Below are 27,821 nucleotides of genomic sequence, written 5' to 3'. Positions count from 1 at the left end.
ATATCTCAATTTTTTAAATCCTCAAAATAAACTTTTTAAGTTTCCTGTGCTTCACAAAAATGCAGAGAAACTCTGTTTCGATGAGAGTAGTCTGAGGTTTGGATAAAGGCATACAAAAATTTAAAACTTCAAACCAGCACTTTCCATCTTCTCCTTCAGGAAAAAGCTGTTTACTTTTTATTTTTGTTTATTCTGGCAGAGATGCTGATTAGAAGTTAAATGGATAGAAGTCAGGCAAATGGGAGAAGAGAAAAATCAAGAAAGCAGAGTTGACAGGAATAGAAACAACCTAATCTCTAGCCGTCCACAGCCTGGACGATCAGCTCCTGGACAGTCAAGGCATCACACCTCGGTCCATCGCACTTGGGTTCTCAAGGTCATTCTGGACAGAGACTCAGAGGTCCCCAGAGAGCAATGGTTTCCCCCTTTGTCTGGAGGGGAGAATGTTGGAAGTGACCTTCTCTGGTCACAGAACGAGGCGTGACCCAGGCACAGAAAGAACTACCTAGAGGTGAAGCTTCCTAACCCCGGCCATCTTGTCCCCCAGGTGTCCCCAGGGAGACTCAGGGACAGAACAAGGTGGTATTCCGACAGGAGAGTGTCCTCTCTTAGGGTGTGGACGTCTTAGGTCCTCTCCTGGGCTGCATACAAATGGACAAACCAACTCCCCCAGGAAGGCACATCCCAGGGGTCCCTGAACACTTGGCAGAATTGCCGAAGCAATGAAGCTGCCACCCCACCCTCAACGGTCCCTGTTCCTGCAGCATGGAGGTGAAAGTAAGTACCAAGTGAGGGAAAACAACACGCTTCCCTCGAAAAAGCAAGTATGCTTTTAGAGCAATCACATGTCATTCTGATTTCAATACTGCTGCAGAATTAGGGGGAAATTCTAGTACAAGTTGTATTAAATAGACACATTTCTATATCATCCCTCACCAGATAGTTCATTATCCAGCCTATACCTGTAGTAACAAGAAACTCACCACTTACTGAAGATGCTCCTTCCGTCCCTGGCTACCTCTAATTAATCATCATCTTCCTTTACTGAACTTACATATAACTCCCTAAGGTTTCCACCCACACACTAAGCCAGGGTCAGCAAACTACAGCCTGCAGGCCAAATCTAGCCTGCCACCCATTTCTGTACAACCTGTGAGCTAACAATGGTTTTTACACCTTTACTATAGTAGAAAAAAATCAAAAGAAGAATACTATTTTGTGGCATGTAAAAACTATATCATATTCAAATTTCAGTTTCCATCAATAAAGTTTCATTGGAACATAGACACAATGATTCTTTTATATATGGTCTATATTCTTACACTAGGATGGCAGAGCTGAGTAGCTGCACAGATACCATATGGCCAGCAAAGCCCAAAATAGTTAGTATCTCACCCTTTACAAAAAAAAAATTTGCCAACCCCTATTCTATTCTTTTATTTCTCCTCTAGAGTGGCAGTGTCCAATATGGTAGCCACATTTGGCTATTTTAATTAGTTAAAATTAAATGTAAAATTCAGTTACTACACTTTAATTGCTCAAAATCACATCTGTCTAGTAGCTATTAAACAGCACAGATGTAAAACATTCCCATCATCACAGAAAGTTCTACTGTGTACAGCACTGCTTTAGAGGCACAGAGGATCGTTGAATCACTCTTCCACAAGCAACCCCTTTAAGTATTGCCAGCTATGGTGAATGCAGCCAATCTTCCTTCTTCAGGCGAAATCTCTCCAACCTTTACTTAGATTAACTGGCACTAAGTTACCTCATCATTCTGATTGCCCTTCACTGACATTACAGGTTGTAAATGTCTTTACTAAAACATGACTGTCAGAACTGAACACCATACTCAAGGTGAGGTCAGCTGGCTCAGAGAGTAAACATCTCACTCCCCTCCTCTGTTCTGTAAACTACGCCTCTGTTAATGTAACCTGATAGCATTAGCCTACTGGTAGCCACATCACACTCCTGGTTTCATACCGAGCTTGCATTGCCTAAAAGCCCAGGTCTCCTTCATGTGCTTCAGTTTACCTAAGCCCACCTCATTCCAACATGTCCATTATTGCATTTGGGCACCTAAGAGCAGAAACTGACATTTATCCCTTTTAATTCCTCCCTATGGGTCTAATCTGTTGAGATATGATCTATCTCCCAACTACAAATCCTAATGAACATAATGTGTTCATTATCCACATTCGCCGTGATCTAAATACAAACAGAGCAGGACCAAGGGCAGAACCCAAAGCTCGCCACTCCTAGCTCCCAGGAGGCTGACATAAGCAATCTTTCGGCTCCTTATTTACCTAATTATAAAGACAATTCATCATATTTTGATCCAGTCAACTGAAAGTAAATCTCTGGATGGCATCAGAACCCCATAACTGTTGGTGCAGCATATATAAGCTCCCCAAAGAGGCCGGGAGCTCATGGACGGAAGGAGTCAAGCCCTACGTCGTGGCCATGACTGAAGACCCACTTGTGTAATTCCCACCTCCAGCCCTGACCTGGGCCCATGTCCCTGTCTAAGTGCCGGGACGTGGGTCTGGGCTGAAGCGAGCAAAGGCTGCCGGTGCTTAAAGCAGCAGGAGAGGAGCCATGGGGATTCCGAGTTGCTAAGTGCATCTGAGAGCGGGCAACCACTGCCCAACTCGGGTCCCGACTTGGAGGAGGGTGTGAAGAGGGGAAGGCCAGAGTGCAGCTTACGCCTTTGAGCTCCATGAGATAACGGATACTTTGTGGCTGTTTTCTGATGATGGTGATGGCGATGTGCACAGTGAGGATAAAGGCTTTCAGCATCCCTACCCCCGGTAACTACTCACTAAATGATCCTTCCATTCACCTGACAAACATTCAGTGAGCATCTTTCACTCAGGCACTGACGGGGCTAGCCCCTGCAGGTACAAAAATCAACAAGATACTGTTCCTGTCCTCACCAAGTTCCTGGGCTAGAAAGGAAGAGAAGCATGTAGACAAATCATTCTGCTACAATGTGATACGTGCTATATAAACAAGACGACTATAATAATAGCTAACATTTAGGGCATGCTCATTATATCCCAGCACCTCCACAGTCAAAACACAGAATGGCTCCATCACCCCCCAAAATTCTCTCCTGTTGCTCCTTTGGAGCCAACCCTTCCCCCATCCCTAACCCTAACCTCACCCCCACCCCGGACCCGGACCCGGCAACCATGAATAGTTTTGTCTTTTCCAGAAAGTCATTTAAGTGCCACCACGCCGTATCTTGGCTTTTGAGTCTGGTTTCATTCACTTAAGGTAATGCATGTAAGATTCAGCCACGCTGTTGCCTGTATCATCAGTTTGTTCCTTTCTGTTGCTGAGTAGTATTCCATTACAGAGATGAACCACAGTTTATTCATTCACGTGTTAAAGAACATGTGGGTTGTTTCCAGTTTTTTACAGTTATGAATAATGCTGCTAGAGACATCTGCATAACAGTTTTCATCTAAATGTAAGTTTTCAATTTTCTTGGGCAAAGAGGAAATGGATCGCTGGTTCATGTGGTAAGTGTATGTTTATAAAAGAAATGGAGAAACTCTTTTCCAAAGTGGCTGTACCATTCTGTATGCCCACCAGCAACATATGAGAGTTCCAGTCACTCCACTTCCTCACCAAAACTTAGTATTGTCAGTTTGGGTTTCTTTCATTTTAGCCATTTCAATGGGTGTGTAGAGGTATCTCATTATAATTTTAATTTGCATTTCTCCAATGACTAATTATGTTGAGCAACTTTTCATGGGCTTAATGGCCATCTGTGTGTCTTCTTTGGTGAAGTGTGTGTTTAAATCATTTGCCTATTTTATTTTTTTAAATTTAGCTGTTTTCTTATTGATGATTTTTGAGAATTCTTTATACATTCTGGATACAAGTCCTTTGTCAGTTATGCAAATTGCAAATTTAAAAAATTTTTTTAATTGAAGAATAGTTGATTTATAATATTGTGTTAGTTTCTGGCGTATAGCAAAGTGATTCAGCTGTATGTATGTAGATATATTATTTTTCATATTCTTTTCCATTATGGTTTGTTACAAGATATTGAGTATAGTACAAGATATTGTGCTATACAGTAGGACCTTGTTGTTTATCTTTTATATATAGTAGTGTGTATCTGCTAATCCCAAACTCCTAATTTATCCCCCCCACCCCACTTTCCCCTTTGGTAACCACAAGTTTGTTTTCTATGTCTGTGAGTCTATTTCTGTTTTGTAAATAAGTTCATTTGTATCGTATGCAAATATTTTCTTCTATTCTGTATCTTGTCTTTTCATTCTTAATAGGATGTTTCTCAGAGCAAAAGTTTTTCATTTTAACATTTATCAGTTTATCCAATTTATCGGTTTTTCTTATATTGATCATACTTTTGGTGTTGGATCTAAGAACTCTTTTGGATCTAAGAACTTGTAAGGCCACAGAGATTTTCTCCTAGGTTTTTCTTCTAAAACCTAGGGTTTTCTTTATGGTTTAAACTAAAAATTCAATTTCTTTAATAGATTTAGGACTATCCGTTTATTTATTTCTTATTACATGAGCTTGGAGCATTTGTGACCTTAAGGAACTGGCTGATTTCACCAAAGTTGTCAAATTTATAGGTCAAATTTATATTCCGAGCCACCCTCACTGCTTGTTTCATTTTCCCTCTTGGTTTTCTTGCTAAACTTTTGAGATGGAGGCTTGAGTGAGCACAGAAAAGGCTAGAAAAGGCAGCAGCTAAACAGTGGAAACAGCAAGAGAAACAGTTCTTCCACAAGCTGCATAACAGAGGTTCTAGCTAATCAGATTGTCTATGACCTTGCCTGGGGCTGGGCTGTGCAGGAGATGATGCTCAAGAGGGAGAGAAGGTCAGATGCCAGGATCTAGTTGTGTACAGAGCTGGAGGCTCCAAGAGAGGCAGAGCCAGGGGCTGGGGAGTCCACAGAGAAGTCCAGAAAGGAAGGGAGCTCCAAGAAGAGAAACACACTCGACGAGAAGCTGTTTCTGTGAACCTTGAGCCCTGACCCTGCCACCACTAGTCCTGGGCTAACTCATCCCCCAAAAGTCCTGACCCAAACCCTCCAGCTGCTCCCCAGCACCCCGGCCCCAGGATCATGAATCAACAATTCACTGGCCTTTGGAAGAATTAATATTGTTAAAATGGCCTTACTACCCAAAGCAATCTACAGATTTTATGTGATCCCTATCAAAGTACCCATGACATTTTTCACAGAACTAGAACAAATAATCCTAAAATTTATATGGAAGCACAAAAGACCCAGAATTGCCAAAGCAATCCTGAGGAAAAAGAACGAAGCAGGAGGCATAACCCTCCCAACTTCAGACAATACTACAAAGCTACAGTCATCAAAACAGCATGGTATTGGCACAAAAACAGACATATGTATCAATAGAACAGAATAGAGAGCCCAGAAATAAATCCTCACACCTACAGTCAATTAATCTTCGACAAAGGAGGCAAGGATATACAATGGAGAAAAGACAGTCTCTTCAGCAAGTGGTGCTGGGGAAGCGGGACAGCTGCATGTAAATCAATGAAGTTAGAACACTGTCTCACACCACACACAAAAATAAACTCAAAATGGCTTAAAGACTTAAATATAAGACATGACACCATAAAATTCCTAGAAGAGAACACAGGCAAAACATTCTCTGATGTAAACCAGAGCAATGTTTTCTTAGGTCAGTCTCCTAAGGCAAAAGAAATAAAAGCAAAAAAACAAAAAAACAAAAAAAAAGGAGAGAGAGAGAGAAAGACCTAATCAAATCAAACTTATAAGCTTTTGTACAGCAAAGGAAACCATAAACCAAACGAAAAGACAACCTACAGAATGGGAGAAAATATCTGCAAGTGATACGACTGACAAGGAATTAATTTCCAAATTATACAAAGAGCCGATATAGCTCAATATCAAAAAAGAAAAAATCAAAAACTGGGCAGGAGACCTAAACAGACATTCCTGCAAAGAAGACATACAGACGGCAAATAGGCACATGAAAAGATGCTCAACACCACTAATACTAGAGAAATGCAAATCAAAACTACAATGAGGTATCACCTCACACCAGTCAGAATGGTCATCATTAGAAAGTCTATGAATAATAAATGCTGGAGAGGGTGTGGAGAAAAGATGACCCTCCTACACTGCTGGTGGGAATGTAAACTGGTGCAGCCACTATGGAAAACAGTATGGAGTTTCCTTAAAAAAAAAAAAACAGAGCTACCATACAATCCAGCAATCCCACTCATATGCATATATCTGGAAAAGATGAAAACTCAAATTTGAAAAGATGCAGGGGCCCCAATGTTCATGGCACCACTATTTACAGTAGCCAAGACATGGAAGCAACCTAAATGCCCACTGACAGATGAATAGATAAAGAAGATGTGGTATATATATATACCATGGAATATTACTCAGCCATAAAAAAGAATGAAATAAAGTCATTTGCAGCAACATAGATGGAACTAGAGATTATCATACTAAGTGAAGTAAGTCAGACAGAGAAAGTCAAGTATCATATGACATCACTCACATGTGGAATCTAAAAGAATGATACAGGGCTTCCCTGGTGGCACAGTGGTTGGGAGTCCGCCTGCCGATGCAGGGGACGCAGGTTCGTGCCCCGGTCCGGGAAGATCCCGCGTGCCGCGGGGCGGCCGGGCCCGTGAGCCATGATCGCTGAGCCTGTGTGTCCGGAGCCTGTGCTCCGCAACGGGAGAGGCCACAACAGTGAGAGGACCGCGTACCAAAAAAAAAAAAAAAAAAAGTAAAAGAATGATACAAATGGGCTTTCTTACAAAACTGAAATAGACTCACAGACATAGAAACAAATTTATGGTTACTAAAGGGGAAGGGGGGAGGGATAAATTAGGAGCTTGGGATTAACAGATACGCACTACTATATATAAAACAGATAAACAACAAGGTCCTACTGTTTAGCACAGGGAACTATATTCAATATCTTGTAATAATCTATAATGGAAGAGAATCTAAAAAAGTATATATATAAAACTGAATCACCTTGCCGTATACCAGAAACCAACACAACATCGTAAACCAACTATACTTCAATAAAAATTCACTGGTTAAATGAAGGCCCTGTGAGGGGCCTCACCAGGGATTAGAGCCCCTCCTGTGCAATGTCAGCCAGGTGTGGGTCAGCCCTAACTCTAGACAGCCTCCATCCCATCGGGCCTCATCCCGAGGTGGGAAGCAGCCTGGACCCACTTCAAGAGGCAGGGAATTACAGAAATCCTCTACAAAGCATCTCAAGAAGGCTTCTTTCTTCAGGCCCACAGTGTTTATAATTAGGAGATCAAAAGTCACCTTGCTTGTCTGAAACAGTTATTCTGCTAAAAATAACTATGCTCTACTATGAAAAAACCTTCCTGGAAGAGTAAGAATGAGAGAAAATTCAACCTCCATTAGCTAATAAGTCCCCAGGGCTGCCCCATCACAGAGTTTAGCATTCGGAAAAGCCTCTTTTGTCTGGAACATTCTCTCCCCTGTGTTCGTTCCACAGTGTCCTCTGGTTTCTGAAAGATCTACACTGGTTGAAGCCTCACAATCTTGGATTTGTATCACATCATCTCACTGAAACATTCCATCTGCACAAGGACTCCGTGCACTGGATATCCCCCTAGTGTACAGTTCGGGAAACCAAGCCCCAGGCAGAGCGTTTGAATGAAGTACTGGCCATGGCACAGTGGGCGAGTAACAGCCCACACCAGGAACCGGGTTTCTGAACCCTGATCAGCTGGTGCTCCATGTAGCACAGTGCGTTGTCTCTCTGTGACTTGAAATCGTTAAAAGAAAGTGTTGAGCTATTAAAGATGCCCAAAAGACTCTTTCCTAGGCACCCACCGTGTCCCTGGCACTGCTCTTGGCTCTGGAATACAGTGGTAAGCCAGAAGATAAGGTCCCTGTGCTCACAGACAGGGGCAGGGGACAGAATCAATCAGTAAATAAACAAGAAACATACCTTAAAATGATAGGCTGCCTGAAGAAAGTATAATACAACAGGGTGATATGAAGACCTAGAATTGGAGGGTGGTCAAGGAAGGCCTCTTGGAGGAGGTGCCGTTTCAGGTGAGAGGCTGAATGACCAGGAGCCAGACATGGAAATTTCCAGAAGGAAGTTACTAGGGCCTGCAGAGGCCCTAGTGGGAAACAAGGTCGGCGGGGATGAGGTGCCAAAAGGCCACGGCAGCTGAAGCCCAGTGACAGAAAGAGATACTGGGAGGGGATGAGGCCAAGAGCGGGACTGGCCAAGAATCCCACCTGGTGTGGGACTCATCTAACCGGCTCCGCGAAGCAGACCTGTGAGCTGAGACCCTGCTCAGCCCAACTACTCCGTTGGTGATACGGCCTCTACGTTACTCACAGAACTGAGCGCGTCTGCTGCTTGTGGTCTCACAATCCAACAAAGGGGTGTGACCGAGGGGGACGTCGATGAGACAGGTCAGTGTGTGTGAATGCAGTGTCAGGTATGCACACTGAGGAGTAGGTGGTGGGACGACGATCTTTGGGTCCTTTCTGCAAGGCCGCTAATTCACCCAGAAAAAAAGTCAGTGGTCAGAGGCAGTATGAGAAAAGACCAGGAATCCTGGCTAGTCAGACCCAGGAAGCCAGAGAATGATTTGGGGCTAACCCACCCCAGAGAGCAATCGGACACTGGGAAAAGCTGTCCAAAGTCTTCTAACGAGAGGACACGTGGGGCCTGAGCCCCCCTGAATTTCCGCCTACCGATCCATCCATCAACAGGGACAGCTCTGTCACCCAGGCGTGCATTCAGACTCCTATCTGCAGTAGGGCCACCTGGGCAGAACTTCTTGATTTCTCCATGTTATAAGTTGAATAGTGTCCCCCCCAAAGTCACCTCAAACCTCAGAATGTGGCCTTATTTGGAAACAGGGTCTCTACGGATATAATCAGTTAAAATGAGATCATACTAGACTAGAGGCCCCAAATCCAGCGTCCTTATAAGACACAGAAGAGGACACACAGAAACGGGGCGTGGTGCAGCTACAAACCAGGGAGCACCGAGGGTTGTCAGGGGCCACCAGGAGCCGGAAGACACAGGGAAGGATCTTCCCTAGAGCCGTCGGAGGGAGTAGGGCCCTGCCCTGACTTCACACTTCCAGCTTCCAGAACTATGAGAGAATACATTCCAATTAAGTCACCTAGTTTGTGGTAATTAGTTAAGGCAACCCTGGGAAACATATAGAGTCCACTTGCAAAATAGCTGAAACCGTTGCTGCCGTGACCTAAGATGTTATCAGGAAAAAATGGCTTTGGGTGCCACCCGTGAATGTTAGTTAGTGAAAGAAACAGACAGGAGCATTTCCAACCCAAAATAAATACCTCCCCGGGGAAGCAGGCTTTTCTACTCACTACAAGCCTTCCTGTAAGTTCCCTAAAGCCACACGAAGAATATACTTTTAATTTAGAAAGAAGTCAGTTTTTTACTTCCTCTCCATGTCTTGTCCCAACAAGAGCAATTCCTTCAAACCACTGCCCAAGCCTTGGGGCCGTTTTTGAGAGTCAGGAGCTCCACCGCATGGGAGAGAGATGGGGCACGGGAACAGATTTATTGGCTGTACCACATGGGCTTAGGGTTAGTGTCGCTTTTATGTCTGATGCTGGAGCAGCTGAAGAGTCCTAAAGGTTCTGTTCACTGATTCTAAACTGCTACAGGCAACTGTTTGCTAAGCCACACCTGAACCCCCAAGAAGATGGACTCCACACTCATGGGTACCACGCAGGTAGGCCCCATGTCCCCTTCCCGCACCATCACAGAGTGAGCCACCATTGGCTCCATGCCTACCTGCGTCACGACAGGTGCTGCCTCTTTAGGGGGAAGAGCCCTGCACCCGGAGGAGAGCTCGGTGGGGTCTTTACCCTGCAGGGACTAGCTGTGTAACCTTGGGCTTGTCATCACTTTTCCAGGCTATGGTTTCCTTATCCACAAAATGGGAATAATAACTCTCCCTACGTCAACTGGTTGCCACGTGAAATGAGGTGCCAGAGACCACAGTGTCAGAGCAGGAGAAATAAAGATGGTGTTGGATGAAGAATGAACTGCCATTATATAAAAGGCTCCACACGGCAGAATGGTTAGCATGTGCCTGTGAGTCAGAAACCCTCAGTTCAAATCCAAACTCCACCTCATCTATCTGAGTGACTGCAGGCAAAGTGTTTAACCTCTCCAACCTCAGTGTCCTCAAATAGAAACAGGAGACAGTAAGGGTTCTACCTCCTACTGGGGCTGTGAGGATCAAACGAAATAATGTCCATAAAGCACTGGGCGCGATGCCTAGTGCATAGCAACAATAAACATTAATTACTACTTTTATCGCTGTAGTTGTTACCACCGTACAGATGTTTGGGCCCCACCTCCCTGATTTTGAGCACAGTCATTAGCATCACACAGTCTGGATCCAGGAGAACCCAGGCACTTTAGGGAAGGAGGATGTAGGTAGGAGCGAAGGGCAGAGCTGCTCTGACGACACGCGTGGGTGAGAAAGCGCTAGGGCCCATCCTGTCACGGGTGGGAGACTGAACACTGGGATGCTGGGAAGGAGGCTGGGATCAGCAGGTGAGCTGGGAAAGGAGGCATCAGCTGCCCCCAGACCAGCCCCTAGACCTGAATGATGAGTACAAATTGGGGAACACAGGACACGGCCTATCAGCCATTGCCTCTGCCGGAATTTGAAGACACAGGTGGTTCTGACATTGCTTCCCTGGTCCCCGTCTAGTTAACAGAAAACAAAGAACCCCCCAGAGCCAGGCACATCTGGGATGGGAGGCAAGAGAGCAGGAGACCAGGCAGGCCCAGCTGACTTTCTCCTGCCGACACTCAGCAGGGCAGTCCCCAGCTCCAGCCAGCAGCCATCCGGTCAGGGTGAAATCCAGAGGGGAGGAGGGGATGAGAAGGCGCCCCCCCCCCCACCGTCTGCTGACTTGTGGTGGGCAAGGCAGCCCCCTCTGAAGAACACATGCCGTGAGGCAGGGGTGGGAGTGTAATAGGGAAGAACAAATCTAACTCCATATTGGATCTGTTTCTTTTACTTTAACCTTTGTATTCTATTGCTTTCTCTGCAAGAATGTTGCCTATAGCCTGAAATATACAGGATAGCCCATTCTCAAGGCTCTGAACTTTAAAGGTATAACACTTTTCCACTCACACAGAGATAAAAAGTTGCGGAACAGAGAATAACATTTGTCTTGTTGGAGGTTTACAGGACCATCACGACCTACAGACACCTATAGGGACAGCTGCAAGAACAAAGGATTCTGACACCAAGAAGTCTGCAACAACCAACAACTTTTAGTATGTAAGAAGCCTGAATCCTAACTCGGGTAAGATGGTTCTTTGGGACACTAGTCCACCATCTTCTCAGTCGGCTGGCTTTCCACATAAAGTCACTATTCCTTGTGCCGACAATTCGCCTCTCGATTTACTGACCTGTCTTGTGGTGAGCAGGACGAGCTTGGACGAGCTTGGACTCGCTAACAGGAGGAGGGCAGCAGCAGGCAGCCTTCTGGGGTCTTCCCGGTCCCACTCGATCAGGCCCCAGCCGTCTGCTTCTCCCAGCCCCCAGCTCAGCCAGCACCCACAGCGCCACAGCCCACCACGTGAAGCAAGTCGCAAACCACAGAGTGTTCTAAGCAACTAGTGCCAGCCCCAGTTCCCACCTCCTCCTACCAAGTTTGTGTTTGCTCTGCCATCCTTGGTTCTCAGACGTGAGATTTCAGGAGGAATTTCTGGCCTGAAGGGTTCGGGGACCCTCCAGACACCCTTTGGGGTCTTGGCCATCAGCCTCCCACATGGCTCTTGGAATTTCTCCTCTTGATGGTTCCAGCATCCTCTGCTCCTTGGGACAAGCAAATGCCTCCTCCAGCCCCCAGGCCTGGAGCACTCCACAGCCAGCGGGCCCAAGCTCTGGGGGGAGTGCACACCCAAGGGTGAGTGTGAACATGCATCAGTGAGGTCCCCACACCCCAAAGAATCTCCCAGGAAGAGCCATCATTAGTCATTCTTAAAAAATGCTTACTAGGATCTACCATTTGCCAGGCACTGTGGTAAGAACTGGAGATACTACAAAAAGAAAGGCAGACGGGCACTGGGCTCTACCAGTGACCAAGGCTCTCTCCTTGCCCAGGCTCTTCTGAGCCCTCTTCCCAGCTAGGCTTCAGCCCTGGGCTCCATGTCCATCCTTGCAGAGTCTAGTTTTAGCAAGAATCCTGCTAAGCTGGTTTGGAGAGAATCCCCACTCTCGATATCTGATCACCCTGGGCTGTCTTCAGCAAGAATCCTATTAAGTCAGTGTAGTAAAAGTCCCCCCACCCTTGATATCACCTCTTAGTGATTTTCCATCGCCAACCCCTTCACCCTGCTCCTTGACTACAAATCCCTGTTGTGCTTGTATTCAGAATTAAGCCCAATCTCTCTCCCCTATTGCAATAGCCCTGAATAAAGTCTTCCTTACCACTTTAACAAGTGCCAGACCATTTTTTTTTTTTTTAACACCAACTTCGATTTATTCTCTTGTGTTAACTCTGAAAAAGCAACATCCTCTGGGAGCAGTAGCCTATTAAGCAAGACATTGATTTTTGCAAATGTAAGTGTGAACTCTTTAATCAAATTGAAGGTGGAATGTGTATAACGGGAGGCAGAACTCCAAGCTCTGGGCCAGAACTTAAGTTGTTTCAAGTTGTTGGCGGTGAGTTGCTTCTTTTGGTTTGAGATCCGCAGGAGCAGAGGGTGAACTAACCGTACTCCTTGGTTCATGACACATCATCACCATGGGTCTGAGAAAGTCCCTCTCTTACTTTATTTACTCATCTATTCATTTCCTTTTCTCCCATTAGCCCTTTCCCTCCATCATAGGTGATTATTGGTTTATGTTTAATGTGTATCTTTCTCTTTGTTGTGTTCTTCCAGAATGTGTGTGTTTGTGTGCATATATTCTTTAAATAAATTTATTTATTTATTTATTTGGCTGCGTTGGGTCTTCATTGCTGCACACGGGCTTTCTCTAGTTGCGGTGAGTGAGGGCTACTCTTCGTTGTGGTGCACGAGCTTCTCACTGCGGTGGCTTCTCTTGTTGCGGAGCACGGGCTCTAGGCACACGGGCTCAGTAGTTGTGGCTTGTGGGCTCAGTAGCTGTGGCTTGCGGGCTCTGGAGCACAGGCTCAGTAGTTGTGGCACATGGGCTTGCTCTTCAGCATGTGGGATCTTCCCGGACCAGGGCTCGAACCCATGTCCCCTGAATTGGCAGGCAGATTCTTAACCACTGCGCCACCAGGGAAGTCCAATGTGTGCATATATTTTATCAATAATTTACCTAACTGTATTTCATTCTCTTTCTTCCCTTTTGCACTCAGCAGCGTAGCTACAGGGCTCCACAGGCGTAGCCACTACGGTTTGCCTACCAATGCTCCCAGTGAGAGACACCGATTTGACCTTTGCACATCAAATAATGCTCCCAAATCCCCACGCATGTCCCCTTAAGGATTGGTCTGGCAATTTTATCGAGATTTATACCTAGGAGTGGAACTGCTGGGCCATGTGGTTTATGTTTTTTCCTAAATTGAACTAAGTACTCCCCTGCTACCCTCCTAAGTGGCTGTACTCCCCCAGCAGTGCTGAGGGCTCTGCATCCCACATCCCAGCCAACACCTGGCAGCATCCAGCTTTCCAGCTTTTGAAGTCTAATAGGTTTTAAGGTTTGATCTTTCTGTTGTTTTAACTTGCATTTCTCCAGAAAGAGCCTCTCTCCATATAATGGAGAGCCTTTTAGATTTCTTTTTCTGTAAATTGCCACCTGAGCTGCTTGGTCCATTTTTCTATGTGGTGGCTGCCATATTTCTTTTTGAGTCGCACTTGTTGCTGGTATGTTGTAGATGTGAATCCTCTTTCAGTTTTAGACATTTTGAATACTTTTTCTCATCCGTCACCTATTAATTAACTGTGGTATCCTTCATTGAGTGGAAATCCATTTCTTAAAGTTTTTTTTTTAAGAAGTCCTTCCTTGCCCCTAAGACAGAAAGATAGATGCTTATGTTATTTTCCATTTTCTTTATGAGATTATAGAACTCTAGTTAGTCCTTTCCTGTCCTCCAACACCAGTGACTTGGCTATAGTGAGTCAACTCAAGGGATCAGAATTACTTCAGTCACTGAATATTTAATGAGCACCTACTACGAGAGGCATTGTGCTTGGAGCTGCAGGTAGAAGATAGGACATGGTCCTTGGACTCAATGACAGGAGTGGAGTAAGAACACGTGACATGACAGGAGATGAGAGAAGTCAGGAAAGGGCAACCCTAAGTTGAAGGAATGAAATTTCCACTTGCAAACTGCCTGGAAGAGACTTGTCTCAGTAGGCATATGTAAATCATATGCAGGTCAGATGAAAATGACTATGCAAATATTTGTATATCCCAAGAACAGCCCAGAGAGGAACATCCTTGGGGCTTTAGAATTCCTTTCCCAGTCTAATGTAAATTGGTACAGCCACTATGGAGAACAGTATGGAGATTCCTTAAAAAACTAAAAATAGGGCTTCCCTGGTGGTGCAGTGGTTAAGAATCTGCCTGCCAACGCAGGGGACACAGGTTCGAGCCCTGGTCCTGGTCCGGGAAGATCCCACATGCCACGGAGCAACTAAGTCAGTGCACCACAACTACTAAGCCTGCGCTCTAGAGCCTGTGAGCCACAACTACTGAGCCCGTGTGCCACAACTACTAAAGCCCACGTGCCTAGAGCCCGTGCTCCGCAACAAGAGAAGCCACCGCAATGAGAAGCCCGCGCACGGCAACAAAGAGTAGCCCCCGCTCGCCACAACTAGAGGAAGCCCGCACACAACAACGAAGACCCAACACAAGCAAAAATTAAAAAAAAAACAAATAAATAAATTAAAAAAAAAAAAAAACTTTGTCAAGAAAAAAAATAACAACTAAAAATAGAGCCACCATATGATCCTGCAATCCCACTCCTGGGCACATATCTGGAGAAAACCATAATTTGAAAAGATACATGCACCCCAATGTTCATTGCAGCACTATTTACAACAGTTAAGACATGGAAGCAACCTAAATGTCCACTTCCAGATGAATGGATAAAGAAGACGTGCTGTATATATATACAATGGAATATGACTCAGCCATAAAAAAGGAATGAAATATTGCCATTTGCAGCAACATGGATGGACCTAGAGATAGATTATCATACTAAGTGAAGTAAGCCAAAGACAAATACCATATGATATTGCTTATATGTGGAATCTTAAAAAAAAAATGATACAAGTGAACTTATATACAAAACAGAAACAGACCCACAGACACAGAAAACAAATTTATGGTTACCAAAGGGGAAAGGAGGTGGGAGGGATAAATTGGGAATTTGGGATTAACATATACACACTACTATATATAAAATAGATAACCAACAAGGATCTACTGTATAGCACGGAGAACTATACTCAATATTTTGTAATACCTATAAGGGAAAAGAATTTGAAAAAGAATATATACATATATATATATACACACATATATATATGTATATATTGATATATAACTGAATCACTTTGCTGTACACCTGAAACTAACACAACATTCTAAATCAACTATACTTCAATTAAAAAAAAAAACAGAATTTTTTTCCCAATCTAGAAGGATTTGTACCAGGACTAGAATGTAAGGCTTTAACATTCAAGTCCTCAAAACCAAATGTGGAATCAATCACTAAGAAAAAATGGATCCAATGCACTCAGCTCAGCCTCCATGGTGCACCTAATGGGCAGACTCCTTCCTTGTAAAGCCATTTTCTGGGAGTCATTTCCTCCAAACCCACACACGCCCACGAATGAGTTTGGTGAAGGAAGGCTGAGCCATAATTCTCTGTGGAAACCTACACGGGCTGCTATGACACTTCCGGTAGCAAATGCCCGCTGGAATGATCTCCTGCCGAGAGACTCTCCCACCACCAGGGGAATACCTAAACATTTTGTTTATTAAGGTTTTTAAAGGAGCACCATCTGCTTTGAGAAGTCTTAAGAGCCAGGCGCTATAAATTTAATAATTGAAATACTTCAATGGAAGAACAGCAACTACAGTATCAAGTGAGAACGAAACCAAAATGCCCAGGCCATGCTCCTGCTGGCACTCCTTCCAAAGCAGGGGAGAAGGCGGGATGGATAACTTCACAGCAAGGGTGTGTCAACACCCCACCTCCCTACCCTCACTACCTGCACGCTTATATAAGGTAAACAGCCTGGGCTCACGGAAAGGGCACTTTCCTGCACGGGAGTCAGGAACTTGAGTTTGGGTCCTGGCTCTGCTCTTGACTGTGTGATGTGGGGCAATCTCTTTGCCCTCTTGTGCCTCAGTTTCCTTGTGTGCCAAATCAGCACATGGGAGCAGATCAGCATTTCTGAACGTGGGACAGGAATGGTAAGCATTTCAGCTTTCTTAGGGAAGTTGTCAAAACACAAGGGGGCATGGGCCCTGCCCTGGATCTGTTAAATCAAAACTGGAGGAGAGCATTGCCAGGGCCAGTTGAGAACTACCTGACCATCGCTCCAGCTCTAATGTGCTGTGTGAGACTTGGAGAATGTTATCACGTCTCATCACCTGCAGCACCCTTCAGACCATAAAAGCCCAGCACATTAGCCTTCTCAGGAACTACAGACAGTCCTGAGGTTTATCACTAAGTCTTTAACTCTTACCTGTAGATACCATTCCATGGTGTAGGGAGAATGGGAAAAAAGCTATAAATCTCTTTGCAAATACAAACATCTTTAACATAGTAACCCTAATTGGAAACATAGCTTTGATCTCAAAAGTGAGTCCTGGCATATACCACATATGCAAAGAATATATGCAAAGGATCCCATTGGGTTATGAGTGGGATTTCAGGATGCAATGCTCTGTGAGAGGAGACACCGTTTTGTTCATCACTCCTGTGAGACAATAGAAAATAGATATATTGTTCTCTGCCCCTGTTCTCGGCACAGCGTTCCTAAAACTGTTACAAATTCCTAAGGGAGTAGGAACATCTTTCATCCTATTGAGGCAACTCTGGGTGGTCTCCTGGATGGCGGCTGGTCACCAGAAAGACCAAGTCATCATTAGACTGAAAGTTTGGAACTTTCAGCTCCCCATTCTCCAGAGAGGGGTGAGGGGCTGGAAACGAGTAAATGATTGATGATGCCCATAAGAGGAAGCTTCCATAAGATCCCAAGGGTATAGGGTTTGGAGAGCTCACAGGTTCGTGAAGACATCCACACTGGGAGGAGGATGCACCCCAACTCCATGAGGACAGAAGTGCCTGTGCTCAGGACCCTCCCAGACCTCGCCTTATGTATCTCTTCATCTGGCTGTTCATCTGTATCCTTTATCATATCCTTTAATAACCTGGTAAACGTAAGAAGTGGTTCCCTGAGTTCTGTGAGCCGCTGAGGCAAATTAATCGAAACTGAGGAGGGGATCGTGGGAACCTCCAGTTTGTAGCCAGAAGTTGCATGGAAAGTGGGGACCTACCACTTACAGTTGACATCTGAAATGGGCAGCCGTCTTGTGGGACTGAGCCCTTCAACTGTGGGATCTGACACTATCTCCATGCAGACGGTGTTAGAATTGAGTTCAATTGTAGGACACCCAGCTGATTTCTTGGTGTGGGGAAAAAACCTCCACACACTTGGTGACCAGAAGTGAAGCAGTAAAGGAAACACAACAGAAAGGGAAAACCCTCAGTTTTTCCTTATATGGCTGCATCCTCAGCTCTTGGATCAGGACCAGGCAGACAGTAGTTAATAAATATCTATTAAAAAGATGAATGGGGCTTCCCTGGTGGCGCAGTGGTTGAGAGTCCGCCTGCCGATGCAGGGCACACTGGTTCGTGCCCCGGTCTGGGAAGATCCCACATGCCGCGGAGCGGCTGGGCCTGTGAGCCATGGCCGCTGAGCCTGCGTGTCCGGAGCCTGTGCTCCGCAACGGGAGAGGCCACAACAGTGAGAGGCCCGCTTACCGCAAAAAAAAAAAAAGATGAATGAACGAGTTTGCCCATCTTTGTATCCTTGGCCCAGTGTTTGCAATAAACATTAAATGAGTGCATGAACAAGCATGGAACATTTTATACTTCTCAAAATATCTGTATAAATATTTCATTAGTTGATCACACCACCCACCCAATGCTTCTTGCAGACAAAGTGGGGGACGTCTTTCTCCTACCCCACGCTAGTCTTCCTAGGTGGATTTGTTTGTGCTTAAGGACAAATTATCTCCGCACCAAAGATGGAGCCCTGGGGGACTCAAGCATTCAGGAGGGTAGTTCCCTGAGGGCAGTCACATGTCCATCCATCATGAGGCAGGTCCCAGGATTCAAAACCTCCATCCAGATCGTTCTCCTCCAGACCCCCTAAGTGATTAACTGAATTTACCCATAGTTGAGAGAAGGAATCTCTCTCTCTCTCTCTCTCTCTCTCTCTCTCACTCACACACACACACACACACACACACACACACACATCCCAAAGGAAGCCAAATAAGTTGGTTTGAAAATTTGGATCTAAGCTTCCCAGAAGCTAAAGTAGGAAGAGAAATCAGACACGTAGTTCTCAATGTCCAGAAAGAAAAAGGTTCCTCGGAGGAAACACTATCCCCAACACTCACATCTGAAAATTATTACCGCACTATTTTAACCACAGTAGAGGACACACACAACTAACACAGCAACACAGCAATAGGTGTCAGACTTTTCCTTGGCGCCACCCTCAATGATGGCTGAGAAGTCAACACAAAATGTGACTCAGGAAAAACATTTTATGGAGGCAGGACAACAGCACCCAGATTTTGAATGTGCTGCAAATAGTCTTCTGCTAATGTATCTCCCAACAAGGCGTCTGAACAGTTGGAGAACATGCAGAAAGAGGTTGGGTTTCAGCAGAGACCTCAACTGCAGGTGATCTGTGCTGCTCCTACCACATGGAGCTCCAGCGGCCGCCAGTGACCCTGACAATGATTTGCAAAAATGAGGATTCTAACCAGGCTCCTCTCTCCTGCCTGGATGTCCATTTCCCTTCCACCTGAAGGTAAGCTACGCTGAAAAGTCTCCATTTGCCCCTCCAGATCCCCTTCCACCCTCCTCCACCCTATGCTCAGTCTCTTGAGAAAGGTACCACCTGGCCTTCCTTGCCCTCTGGCTTCTCATTATGTCAGGCCACTAGGAGCCACCAGCAGGGTACTTATGCCCCGGGTCCCTTCCTGCTGGACCTTGGCTTGGCAGTGTCTCTGTTCCTCCACCTGAGGCCACAGGCCCATCAGGAGGCACCCCCAACCCCATAACTCTCATGAAGTTCTGGTAACTGCCACCCTCTTGCCTCTCCAGACCTAGGGGAGTACCAGCTTCCCCTTCTGCTAGACCCTGGTGCTTCACCATCCCTGTTGGTTTCTTATCCCAGCCCCTCCTCTGTAAATAGTCCTTTCATTAAACCCTCCTCTGAATGTGTCATATGTCTTCTACTGGGACCCTGACCAATACAGAGCCAACCAGAGGCATGAAGGTTAGGCCAGGTCTGAGGAAAAATTAAACAAATAAATACTATAATAACAAAACATCTACTTAAGTTCTTTCCTTAGTACCATTCCTTCAAATAAAGTAATTTGGTACCAAAACAAACAAATAAATAAATACTCTGGATACATTCCAGTATGTGAATAGATGATTGAACAAGTCCTCAACATTCCATATAGTGCACAGAATGGAACCATTTTGGCCTGGAGAAATTTCAAAGCAAGTACTACTCGTTACCAGTTGCTCAGCAGAGAGAGGGGTGTGTTTGTTTGTTTGTTTGTTTGATCTCAGTAACACTCCTGTGAAACAGCTGACTTTTTTTTGGGGGGGGGTGGTATTTATCTTTATTTCCATCACATACGACTGATGGACTGTCCTAGAAAATAAAAACAAACGCTACTTCCTCAGTCAAGTGAGCAGGGGGTAATTTAGAGGTGCTTTTTCACGGTTGGCTAGACACATAAGGGAATGGGCTGGCAGCTTTCTTGGAAATAGCTGGCTTTGAACAACACAGCTTCCTAATGAATTCTCCAGGATGAGTTACATGCAAAGTGTGTCCCAAAGCAACTAAAGGAAGTAACCTGCTATATGGAGTTATTGGATGCAACCAATTAAATTTTGCAGGACATCTGCTGATGCTGGTTTTAGAACTAGGCTTCACACAATGGCTAAAATAAGTGTCTATTGCAGTCGTTCTTAGCTTATGACCAAAGTTAAAAAAGAAAATAACTGTATGATCAGCATATAGAAAATCCTATTTCAAAAAAAGACAAGCTCCACAGCAAGGAGACATGCATCTAAATTATCTGAAAGCAACTTCTAATCTTTAAGCTTAGGTTAAAGAAGGAAGAGGGGCTGGAACACAGCTGCCTTACTTTGTTCAAAAGGGATAGCTGACCTAGTAGGAGGCCTCTGGAGTCTACACTGACTTGCAACAATGTTAAAAAGCAACAGTAACAGAGTTTCTGTTGCGTTCATACAGCTTCACCATCCACAGAGTGAAAGCCTAAGACAGTCTTATATTTTCTTTAACAGATTGCTTCCTGAGAGAAGTGTGTTCAAGTGATCAATATAAAGGTAGAAATACTTGAAACCCAACTGCTCCTCATGTAAAATACTGGTCTGAGAAATGCAGACCCACAACTTAAGGAAGAAAAACAACTGCAGATGCAATGTGTAATAAGATACGGTCGCTTCTAAGGATGCGGTCTTCCCAGTTTGAAATATGATTAGCCAAAAAATGATTTAGAAGTAATATGTAACCTAATCAACAATTTATTTTAGCTGTTAAAACGTGGCCACTCAACTGGGTTGGTACAAAATGTTTTCCTTTCCTTGTGTCGGCCCTCACCATTGGTGAAGGAAATTTCTGATGACTCCTGCTTCTGCCTCATTTCCACTACCTCTGCCCTCTCTACTCCTGCACAGCCAGAGCTGCTGAGACCTGCCTGGATAGGTCTGGGTGCAGAACAGAAGCCCATGACCTGGGCCATCCTCACCAGGAACAGGAAGCACATTAGCAGCCCCAGGCCCACCAGTTGCTGCAGACTAGACTTAGTCTTGCTTCCCTGGGTTTGGTTTCTAAAGGAAGTCCAGAGGTAACCCTGTGGGGCATCTCTGCTGTCTTTCATGCTCTTTCTATGTGGATGTGGTTTGTACAACCAGGATCCTTCCTCAGCCACCCTGCCCAGTATAGCACTTGCTTGCTGAATAAGGAATGTACTTGTCAGGGCCCCAGCACTGCTTAGCCCTTGTCTACCCCTCTCCTAGGGGCCTTGAGTCTGTTCCCCTTACCCCACCCCCTTTCCTCCTATACCAAGCAACTGGCTAGAGTCCAGCTGACTGCAAAAGGACTGATTACCTGGAATGGATACTTGTGCCAACCTGACTTTCAGCAGCCTCCCTGCCGCTGCTAAACTCATCAAACCTGTTGGCTCTTGTGCACAGACCACCCAGCACCCCTTGGGGACTGGGGCCGCATTATTTCCCGCCACCCTATGTGGAGTTCCAGTCCAGGCATTAAAGTTCCCCCATTCCCCGTTGTTGATCTGCTTCAACACAGACACCATCTGCCTGCTCCCTTTCCACCAAGCCTTTAGCTTTAGCACAACACAGGGAAGAAAAGTCTGGGTGAGGTCACAGGCCAATTACCTTCCATCCGCCCAAAACCCAGAAATTACAGGTCAAACTTCCATGCAGTACTTCTTTGCAGGAATAGCCAACGGGTCAATAACGTTATGGAAGTTTCTCAACCTCACTGATAGGCGAAGGAATACAAATGAAGGTAACAACGAGATATTACTTGATACCTATCAGATGGAAAAGAAATTCAATTGTGATAAGTCAATTGATATCGGGGAAGCAGAGAAAAACGAAGCCCCACCCACTACTGGTGAGAATGTGAAGGGACACAGCCTTTGGAAGGCAATGTGATAACACCTCTTGTGAAGGAAAATATACACACCTTTCACCCAGCAGTCCTGCTTCCAGGGTTCTGACTTATTGAAATAAAGGCACCACTAAGTAAGACTAGATGTCCAAGCACTGTTCGACATGGCAAAAAAAAAACTGGAGACAGTAAATGCTCATCAATAAGAGAATTACTGCCTAAGCAGTGATGCATCCTGTCCATGGCTTCTGATGCAGCCCTGAGCTGGATCTATACTGGTGTGCTGAGAGGGACTTCATTGAGTTGTTATTCAGTGAGACAGGCAAGGTGCAGGAAACTTTAAAACCAAGACCAAGACACACTATTAAAGAGCATTTGTGTTTGTATATGATTACATGACCATGAAGAAATATATGAAGGATGTACACCAGGCTGCCAACGCTGGGGACCTTGAATATGGGAGGGGAAGACACGTGCCCACAGGTGGAGGGAACAGTCGAAAAAGAACAGCAACAAAAAACAGAACTTTTTAAAGTGGTGGTAAAGGGACTTCCCTGGTGGTCCAGTGGTCCAGTATCCGCCTTCTAATGCAGGGGATGTGGGTTCAATCCCTGGTTGGGGAACTAAGATCCCACATGCCGTGGAGGAACTAAGCCCGCGCGCCACAACTATGGGAGCCCGGGCACCACGACTAGAGAGAAGCCTGCGTGCCACAACTAGAGAGAAGCCCGTGTGACACAATGAAGACCCGATACAGCCAAAAATAAATAAATACAAATAAATATTAAAAATATGTAAAGTGGTGGTAAAAAAAAATAGAATTTATGACATAATTCCATGTAATTTCATCTATGTAAAATTATTCTAGGCTTATCCATAAAAAGAGAGACGAAAGTATAGTCACCACAACGTTAATAGAGGTTATCACTAGGTGGTTGCCTTATACCATTCCTGTATTATTTGCATTTTTATAATAAATATGAATTATTCATATAATCAGAAAAATACTCTTCAAAGCTATTTTACTGTTAATTGTTTTTATTCCCCTGCTTTTCTAACTGTATTGTCATTCCCAAGTCCTTCCTTCCAACCAAATAAACCGCATCATAGAGGCAGCTGCCCACTGCACTGGACTCAGTGTTGACGTGTGTGTGTGTATGTGTGTGATATACCACCCTCTTCTCTCTCTCTCTCTGACTTGGGCCAGAAGACCCCATCAGGCCAGTGTCTATACTGAACACAGGCAGGCGGGTCATACCTACCTCCTCACCTTTGTGGGAGGAGGGAGCCCAGATCTTAAACCAAGCTCGGGGGAGCCCTGCCTGAGTTCCGGCAGCAGCGATGGCGGCTCCACCAGATAGCCAAGGAGCCTTCTCTTCAATCGCCATCTCAGGAGTTGGGTTCTGACAAATCTTCTCCTAACTTCTTACTTCCAAGCAGAGGGTTTATAAGGCCTCTCAAACCTTGTGAATAGAAAGCTGTTTAGGACAGCACACCAATGCACTGAATGGATTTTCCTTGCTGTGGCTGTTGGCACAGTCCTTCCCTCTACCGCCCACTCCTGCCCACATTTCAACACGACAGCCCAGAGTCCGAGAGCCAAAAACAGAGCTACACACAGGGCAACAGGGTCAGGGGCGCCGTCCGGAGCCAGGGAGCCGGGCCAGGCCACATGGCTCTGGAGCTTATTTGTGCAAATTTACACGTGGGTCTCAAGAGGCCTAATTCCAAGTTTTTTTAATCAAATTGCTTAGTTTCTGCAACTTCTTGGAAGTATGTGTCCAACTAGCCTCCCTGCTTGGTCTGGGCCCTGAGACGCAGCCATCGCATTGAAAAGCGCTACTTAAGCAAGGAGTGCCTGTTCCACACTCCAGAAAGTCCTCCGGGGGAGGTTCCCCCCACTTCCCAGCTCTCCATCCTCCCTCCCCAGCCCCAGCCCCCCAGCCCAGCCCAGAATGGCTCCTTGGCCTCAGAAGCTGGTTGAGGGTGTGGCCAGCAGGGCCCCAGGCCCAGCGTTGGGGAATTCACCTCTTTCAGGATACTTAGGCTGTGTGCAAAGCAGAGGTTCAGCTGTCGCCCCGACACAAGAGCTCTTCCGTAGATCATTACAGACAACAGCCACTGGCCTGTATGAGTACCTTGAGAGTAGGAAGCACACGCGTTCAACAAGCCCTTACACACTGTTCCTCTCTCCTGAGACAAACGCCCATCTGACTCCACTCTCTGTCACACCTTGCTCACTCTAAATTCCTGCCAATTCCAAGACCTCTAAGATTTCGTCAAGGACAACGGCCACGTGCAGCTATCACTCCACCTGGCTCTCTGAACTCACTGGGAATCTCCTGGATTTGGATTTGCGATGGAGAGAGTGTGGAAGCAGTGAAGCGTGAGACAGAGCAGAGGCGATCAAGTCAGCCCTCGCAGGACCGCCCAGCAGACGCTCCGCTCCCTTGGGCAGCCTGGACTAGAGAACTGATCATTTTGCAATTAACAAAGGAGCAGCCCCTGGGGATTTCCTGGCTTGGGCAGTTTCCCCCAAGTTTCTACCTACCCAAATGAAGCCAAGTAGATTCGGGAAAATACTGTCAAGGGCACTACCTTGGGCCTTAGAGTTAAATTATTCATCCAATAAATTTAATTGAGCACCTATATGTAGGTATATATTGGAAATCAGGTAGATACTGGTGTATTGGTTTCCTATAGCTGCTGTATCAAATTACCAGAAGCATAGTGGTTTAAAACAACAAATATTTATTATTTTACAGTCCTGCAGGTCAGAATTCTAAAATGGGTCACAATGGACTAAAATCAAGCGTCAACAGTCCTGCAGGCTCTAGGGGAAAATGTGTTTCCTTCTCTCTCCCAGCTTCTAGAGCCACCCGCATTCCCTGGCTGTGGGCCTCAGCCAGCGATGGCAACCCTCTGACCTCTGCTTCTATCATCACCTCTCCTTCTCTGACTCTGACCCTCCCGTCTCCCTCTTAAAAGGACCTTTGTGATTACACTGGGCCCACCCAGATATTCCCCCACCTTGGCGTCCTTAACTTAATCACATCTGCAAAGTCCCTCTTGCTACACGAGGTAACACAGTCACAGTTTCCAAGGATGGGGCGTGGACATCTTTGGGGCATCTTTCTACCATAATCTGTGCGCACAATAATTAAGGGAAGCCCCACCACTTACAGGCTGGCTGCGGAGGGCAGGGATTCCCAAAGGAAGAAACTCAAGGAACAAGGGACAGTGGGTTATTCACAACTCAGGACAAATCGCAGTTCTGGGCCTGCTACTTCCTGCTCTAACATTCTGTAGAGCATTTTGTAGTGGTGGTTGGAGCCCATGCGTGTAGAAGGGCTGAGAACCTCCTTGCTCCTCCCAACGAGGAAGGAACAATTACCAGCCTGACTGCAGAACCTGAGTGCCCTGCTCACTGGTGGGCAAGGTCCCCGTGCACGAAAAGCTCACTGAGCCCTCACAAGACGTTCCTCTCTCCTGAGCCAAACGCCCTGCCGTCTTAGCTCTCCATCGCGCCCAGTGGGTGTGGACGCTAGCTGGTGATCAAATTTGGATTTGAGCTAAGAGGAGGTAGAGGTTCCCAGTTCGGCATTAAATACGAGCCGTGAGCCCCGTGCAGCTTTGCTAGAGCTCTCTGCACTGGGGAGAGTCCTGAGCACTGGCCTGGGCCGTGATGAAGTGAATCCTCGTTTCCCAGAGTGCTTTATCGTTCCTTATATCCACATCTCATTCAGAAACATCCCAGGGTAGAAGTGACAAAAAATTCAGATATTCCTGCGTCACTAGCTCCAACATCACCTTAATACGCAAACTTCTCCCCAAGCCCAAACAGTGCTCTCGGCTCCTAGATGACTCTGAATAATGACGATTGCCTATTACAGTTCCTGGTGCTACACAAACGTTAGATGAATGAGGAAAAGAATGGAAAACATTCTCTCTCCATGCTCTTTCCTTTGGTGAACTCATCCCTTCCCACAAGTTCCACTACCATGGCTAGACTGATAACTCCTAGCTGGACAGCTTCACTCTCTCTCCACTCCAGACCTGAAGTTTCCTCACCAGCGTCCTCCAAAACCTCAAATACAACGTGCCCAGAAAAGAACTCATCAACACACCTCTCCAAAAGCTCCTCCCATTTCTGTAAGCGGCACCCCTAAGAGGGGCTCAGAGACTCCATCTATTTTTTTAACTCTTTTCTCATCCACCTGCCACTGGTCACTTAAGCCAGCCTAACCCTCCCAGACCCTCTACCTGCTCATTACCCTGATCTGGGTTCACCGGCTGATGAGCTGACCATCTCCTAGGATGTCTCCTCTTCTCTCCACCACCCTACTTGCATCCAAGCTGCTTTCTTGTTGACCACTCTGCCACCAAGCCACAACCTCTTGGCTCACGGAGTCTCAGCCCCATGCCAGCCTTTGTCCTCTCCAGAATTGAGGTTAACGCATATTCTCCCAAGTCGTTTAAGACTTGATCTGTTAGAGCAGCTCTAGGTTCACAGCAAAACTAAGTGGAAGACGCAGAGGTTTCCCCCTCTACCCCCTACCCCTACATACGCACAGCTTCCCCCATTAACAACATCCTCCACCAAAGTGGTACATTTGCCGCAGTTGATAACCTACACCGACACATCATCATCACCCAAAGCCCACAGTTACATTAAGGGTCACGCTTGGTGTTGTACATTCTACGGGTCTGGACAAATGTACAATGGCGTATATCCACATTACGGTATCACACAGAGAGTTTCTCTGCCCTAAAAATCCTCTGTGCTCTGCCTATTCATCCCTCCCTCAACCCCTAGCAACCACTGATGTTTTTATGCCTCCACAGTTTTGCTTTTTCCAGAATGTCATAGAGTCGGAATCACACAGTACATGGCCTTTTCAGATTAGCTTCTTCCACACAGTAATATGCAGTCAGGTTTCCTTCAAGCCTTTTCATGGCTTGACGGTGCATTTCTTTTAGGGTCTCCCAAGTGTTTGAGCTTCAGTTTCTCCTAGGGTTTCTGACCCAGCTCACTGCTTTGGTTCTTGTCATCACCTCAGTCTTGGGTGAGAACTTCCTGTCACAGCCTTGGCCACATAGAACCAAGTCTGCCAGCAAATGCTTAGCCAGCTTCTGCCTACTCCTGGTCCCCGGGCCCAGGCACTCCTGTTTCACCTCAACATTCCCTCCTTGAAGTTCATACTCCATGGACACGCCAGGCCAGACTACATAAGAGCTCCCCAAATGCGTCCCAACCATTTGGACTAATCCCTCCATCTTTCTCCTCCTCTCCATCTGCCAAAGTGCTCAGGCCCATATAAATGTCACCTCTCCGTGATGCCCCCAATCAGAGGTGACCTCACTTTGAACCTCCATCATAGACCTCAGCAGCCCTATCTTATACTTATTATCTTAGACTCCAAGATCTCTGAGGACTGGGCCTTTATCTTACACTTTATGTCTCTTGTAAGTCCAAACACAAGTGACTGACAACCGAGTGCTTAATAAATATGAATAGAATTAAATACAACTCGTTTCCCTAAAGGGCTGCCCAGCTCAGGGCTGAAAATATCCTGCACATTGCCAAGGGCAAGAGATTATCTGATCCATGAATTAAACATGGTCCATCCTTTCCTCGCATCTCCCCCACTGCTTCCTGCCGGTTGGTCATTTCAGCCCTTATTAACTCTTTCAGGGAAGGGATGGCTGGGGAAAGAGAATATATACGCTACAACATAAACTCCTCCATTTGGGGGTGGGCGTGGGGGGGTGGTGTGGTGGAAACGATTGGCTTTTGGACCTGCTTTTCCTTAGATTTTCAAGCTACGATA

The 27,821-nt window shown here is 45.9% G+C and overlaps 1 protein-coding gene across 2 annotated transcripts in view; it reads right to left on the bottom strand.

Moving 5' to 3' along the window:
• Nucleotides 1-27,821, bottom strand: part of CNIH3 (cornichon family AMPA receptor auxiliary protein 3) — a 254,681-nt gene that overhangs the window by 73,680 nt on the left and 153,180 nt on the right. The gene's annotated exons all lie outside the window — the stretch shown is intronic.

Source organism: Aethalodelphis obliquidens, unplaced genomic scaffold, assembly GCF_003676395.1.
Source record: "Aethalodelphis obliquidens isolate GAN/ISIS:26980383/991018 unplaced genomic scaffold, ASM367639v1 scaffold24, whole genome shotgun sequence".
Lineage (NCBI taxonomy): Eukaryota > Metazoa > Chordata > Mammalia > Artiodactyla > Delphinidae > Aethalodelphis > Aethalodelphis obliquidens.
The sequence above is the reverse complement of the archived record's forward strand: the minus strand, read 5'-3'. Positions and strand labels throughout refer to the sequence as shown.